This window comes from Olea europaea, chromosome 16, assembly GCF_002742605.1.
Source record: "Olea europaea var. sylvestris chromosome 16, O_europaea_v1, whole genome shotgun sequence".
NCBI lineage: Eukaryota > Viridiplantae > Streptophyta > Magnoliopsida > Lamiales > Oleaceae > Olea > Olea europaea.
Window position 1 is genome coordinate 18,301,902 of NC_036252.1, and position 5,710 is coordinate 18,307,611.

General features: G+C 33.6%; 1 long non-coding RNA gene across 5 annotated transcripts; it reads left to right on the plus strand.

Moving 5' to 3' along the window:
• Positions 1–1,121: 1,121 nt before the first annotated feature.
• LOC111412358 lies at positions 1,122–5,437 on the plus strand. 5 transcript variants are annotated; one of them, XR_002706050.1, is made up of 4 exons: positions 1,122–1,408; positions 2,135–2,202; positions 2,402–2,506; positions 2,596–5,437. It is a non-coding gene; the product is annotated as an uncharacterized LOC111412358 (long non-coding RNA). The 5 variants fall into 5 exon arrangements; XR_002706048.1 differs by having other exon boundaries at positions 2,402–5,437; XR_002706047.1 differs by lacking the exon at positions 2,135–2,202 and having other exon boundaries at positions 1,123–1,408; positions 2,596–5,429.
• The last annotated feature ends 273 nt before the right edge of the window (positions 5,438–5,710 follow it).

Here is a 5,710-nt window from a genome sequence, read left to right on the forward strand (position 1 = left end):
CTAATATTTATACTAATCCTAGAATATAAGTTATAAAAGGAATAGAACTCTAAAATCTTAGAAAATATGGAAAAGATTTGTCCAATATCATAAGAATTTGACCTAGAGAAACAAAAAGAGCAATTGATGTGCTAAATTACTTGAAGAAAATGAATAGTTGTTTTTTGAATGCTTGCATTGCTTATAAGATTTTGCTCACTATACCAGTTACAGTTACATCAGCGAAAAAAAGTTTCGCTAGATTGAAATTGATCACGACTTATCTCCGATCAACCATGTCACAACAAAGATTGAATGGATTGACCATTTTATCCATTGAAGCTCTCACTCTCGTCTCTCTCTGCCTTTCCACTGCCGACCACCGTCGTCGCTCACCTCCCAAGACTCAAATCAATGTATTTTTATAATGTAATGACTCTTCAAATTAATAGCCGCCCCTATCTTGAACTGATTTATTTGTTTTCCCTTTTGTAAGCGTACTTATTCACAATGTTTATTTACTTTCTAATTACAAATAATTTTAGATTTGATAATGTGAAAAGTTTTCAAGAAAATAAACAAGATCGTTACAACCACCCGTTCATTTGCAATCGCAAGCTTGCTTTTTTTGTGAAGAGAAGCGGTATGTTGGGTATCTATGACACAGCTAAAAAAAAGTAGCAATAGAGACAAAATTTTAGTAACAGTCGTCTTCTATTGCTACTATCAACGGATTAGCAACGGCTTAAAAGCGATTTATCATTTTATTATTTTTAAAAATTATATATTAATTTGTCGACAGATTTACCAATGAAAGTATTTGGTTGGTACAATCCTGTTGCTAATTCGTAGGTAATAGTTTTAAAAAAATATTAATAATAATTTAGTGACAGAATTTCTTAACTGATGATTTTGTTCAAAAAAAAATATTAAAATTGGAAAAATCATGTAGCCGCCCCTCCAACAATTTTGTATTACATTTTGTACATATACATTAATACTGTATAGTTACCAATGAAAAATTCGATCGGGAAATTCAAAATGTTTCGATTCCCACCTAAAATAATTCATTTTCTCCCAATAGATTAGGACCGTAGATTGTCAATAACCAATATCAACCGTTGGATCCTAATATAAAATTGAGCTTCATGGATTAGGGCATGAAACAATCTGCTCTCTGCCTCCTTACGGCTGCGACTACGATTACGATTGTGGCTGCGCATCCCTCTCTAATCGATTTCCTCATCTCGTCTTACCTGTATGCACGTCCCTCTCTCTCTCTCTCTCTCTCTGAGCCCCAATTTATCTTCATTAGCTGGGTCCCGGTAAGAGATGGGTGGCGCTTATTATGAGGACTTGGCTGCAGTAGGGGGTGGAGAGCCTTATGCGACGAAGATAGGGGCGTGAGGCTTGGTTTGTTATCTACTGGGTATGTGATGATAAATGTTTCCAACATTTTTCTCTTTTTCCTTTTCAATTTTTTCTATTTATTTTCTGTTTGTTATAATACATATTATGGTCGACTTCAAAATACTCACGAGATTCTTGGAGAAAATTCAAGATATATTGTATTTTAATTTGTGTTGCTTTTGTTTTATTTCAAGATGATTTGATGGAATTGCAGTTTTAATTTGTGCTGCTTTTGTTTTATTTCAAGATGATTTGATGGAATTTTCAAGATGATTTGTTTTATTATTTCTATTTTTAGTAAGCAATTTACTATATATTTATAATAGTGACGCAACAAACAAAATAAGTTTCCCCATTCATAATTTATATTACTGCATATAAGTTATCTTAGAGTAGCCGTTGTTTAGATGCTGTTGAATCATCTCTCTTTGTAGCACAAGGCAGTTGGTTTCCCTTTTGAGGAATATACGAGTATAGTATTGATTTGGCTGTGAATTGTGATATGCATCGATAATGGATTGAGGACTTGAGTATTTTGACAAAAATATAATTGATGATGTTAATCCACAACTGTGATTTGTGAAGCCCATATAATGTAAATTTTATTGCTTTTGTGGTCCTTCTTTATTATTGTGCATCTCCATTCTGCTAATTAAATTTAGCATGGGGTAGGTTAACTTTGCCCTTCGTTATTAATGGCTCCCTCTTGAGCCTTTACCAGAAGTATAACCTTCAAGATTCACAGGTCTCTGCTTATACCAGACAGATTTTACATGGTTTAAAATATTTGCATGACAGAGATGTGGTCCACAGGTGATTAAACCAAAACATCTTGTTTAATCTCATTTGCACTTTTTTTATGATCTACACTAACTTCCAATAAATGATTTATGGAGTTCCTAACGGACTTTCCTGAATGTTGAATGAGTTGTTGATATGGCAGTGAATTCCATTTTTTAGTTTTATAAAACTAAACAATGCTAAACTCTCATAATTTTTCCTCTTATCTCAGAGATATCAAATGTGCAAATATATTGGTGGATGCAAGTGGATCTGTCAAACTTGCAGATTTTGGCCTTGCAAGGGTTCAATTTGCTCCTTTTTTTCCCCTCCTCTGGTTACAGTGCCTTTTTATCTTCCACAGTTTTGGAAATAGTTTACTACAATTACTATTGTGATTATTTCTAATAAGCTATTATTGTTCAGGCTACCAAGCTAAATGACGTGAAATCATGAAAGGGAACTGCATTCTGGATGGCTCCCGAGGTTTGTCTTGACTCTTTCTCCAGACTTAAGTAGCACAACAAGTTAAATAAAAGGTTTCTGATTTGTATGTATGGTCCGGTTATATTTTTGTTTGAGGACAGACAAATGTTTAAGTTTGGGGGTATTTGATAAGTACATTTTATATACTTATTCGGTACTTAAAATAATGATATTTGATAGTTCTTTTGACATAATATATTCTAAATTGTTGTGTTTTACGTTTAATAGGTAAAACTCCACAAATAAAAAGGAATTGAAGGAAAGAAGCATAAAATGGGTGAAAATGGTAAAATCTAAAGTGCATGGATTAATTTGGCCGATGGATGAAAGTTGGAGATTAAATTTCATAATTTAGAAAGACTAACGACTTGCAGGATAATATGGATTAATTGCTTTGAATTGGAGTCCTTTGGAAAGTCAAACTTGGCTGCTAGGTTAAATATATATACAAAAGACGCACAGAAATATGGGGCTGCTGTTATTAATGTATATTCACGCAACTTGAGGGCAACCGGGGGAGAAATGGGGTAAATTTGTTCATCAAATTGGTCGACTGATTGCACCTATATATATACACGCTTATCGAGAAAATAAGGGCAGCTTTGGTTGACAGGGATCATATAGATAATTTTGGTTGTGTAGTTAGAATTATGAATTATCTCTTTCACACATGCAATCATATAAATAACTTGAACTAAATGCGTGATTTTTATATGAATTCAGACTAAGAATAGAATCAGGTCGTGTTAATCATAGGTTCGTGTGCCTTGAAAAAGAGCATTGAATAATTTAGCGTTATCGATTGTCAAAAACACATAAATGAAACTAGATTACGATTCAAGAATTGAAATAGATAGCAATAGGTGGAGTCGAAATCCAATACAATCCTCCGTAATTTAATAAAACCCGAACTTTTACAGCTTTCTTAGATTAGTTTGGTATAAATTAAATCCAAATATTTCGTTTGTTTTCATAATTCAAATCTATACGAAATTATTAAATTTAAATTAAATTTATTCTCTGTGGGACGATAACTCTTAACTCATAAATTTTATTACTTGTTAACGATTCTGTACGCTTGAGGGTATTACACGAACAGAGCCTTCAAACTTCAATGAAGCAACAAATTCACAGGTTCGGATGGTTGCAATGAAAGAGGAGCTAAGTATGATAGAAAAGAATGAAACCTGGCTGTTGGTTGATAGACCAAAGGATAAAAATGTGATTGGAGTTAAATGAGTGTTTAAAACTAAGCTAAACTCTAATTGTTCAGTCAACAAACTCAAAGCCAGGTTAGTTGTGAAAGGATATGCTTAGCAATATGACATTGATTTTACAGATACATTTGCTCCTGTGGCAAGTATGAAACAATTAGATTGTTGTTTGCCATTGCTGCTCAAAGAGGCTTGAGAATATATCAATTGGAACAGCCTTCTTAAACAGATATTTAAATGAAGAGATTTTCATTGAACAATCAGATGGTTTCCTAGTAATTGGAGGAGGATAAAGTTTATTTGTTGAGGAAGACCTTGTATGGATTGAAGTAGGCTCCAAGAGCCTGGTACAGTAGAATTGATGAATACTTAGGCTGCCTTGGCTTCATCAAAAGTGTTAATGAGCAAACACTTTATATAAAGCAAGTGGAGGAAGAATTGATTATCATTTCCTTGTATGTTGATGACCTAATAATAGGCAGCAATCAAGCTTTAATTGACAGAGCGAAAGGTGAAATGAAGATGGCATTTGATAGGACAGATTTGGGGAAAATGCTGTATTTTCTTCGTATGGAAATAAATCAAACACAAGATGGAATTTTTGTCTATCAAAGGAGATATGGTAAGAAAATTTTGAAGAAATTCAGCATGGAGAATTGTAAACTAGTGAGTACTTCCTTGGTACAAAATTTAATGCTGATAAAGGAATATGGAAGCAAGAAATCTAATGAAAAGGTTTATAGAAGTTTGGTGGGAAGCTTATTGTATTTAACAATCATTAGACCAGACATTACATTTGCTGCAAATATGCTTTCCTAATTTAGACAAGAGCCAAGTGAATTACACTTCCAAGTTGCACAGAGAGTCTTAAGATACACCAAAGGGAATGGAGAGATGGGAATCTGGTTTAGGAGGCCATAAACTTTGGATTTAATTGGCTATACTGACAATGATTGGACTGGATCCTTTGATGATATGAAAAACACTTTTGGATATGTATTTTATATGGGATCAAGTGTTATTTGTTGGAACTCAATGAAAAATCTTAACCACAAACCAGCTGATGCAACCGTTATTTACTGTGATAATCAATTAGCTGTTGCAATGGTTAAGAATCCAGTGTTTCATGGAAGAACAAAGCACATCAAGATCAAGTATCATGCAATCAGGCAAGCACAAGAAAATCATGAAGCTAGTGCACTGCAATGTTGAAGATCAATATGATGACATTTTAATTAAATCCTTATCAAAAGGAAGGTTTGAAACATAGAGAAAATGCCTTGGTGTTTTCAGCAAAAGTGTCGAGGAGTATTGACATTGGTTGTCACTTTTGCTGTACCAAAGTCTGGTATTTTTGTGTATTTAAATCAAGTCTATGTAATTGTATTTTTAGTGATTAAAATATCTATAATGATATGGTCTTGCATTGTTATAGAAATGCCGTCAACAAATAAGGTTGTAGTAGGTAGGAGTTGTTGACTAAAAGCATGGTTGAAATCTTTTGTATTACATATATATGCTCCAACCGTGTAGTATGTATAATCTTCAAGTTTTTCATCTTTTTCTTACTCTGTTTTTAAAAAATTCCATCAAGAATTCTATGAATTTCGTGCTCAACGAAGCCGCACCACACGAAACCTGTTTCAAGCTCTCAAAGGCCAAAATAGCCCGTACAACTCTTGACTTTCCTTATTAATCCCATCAATGGCGACATGGTGGGAAAATGAGTTACAGCGTATCTATCTATAGCTCTTGCCATCTCATCAGCATTGAATAGTGCCTGATGAATACAAAATTTACATAATCTGGAGCCCCGTTTACAGAATAACCTCCGACTGCAA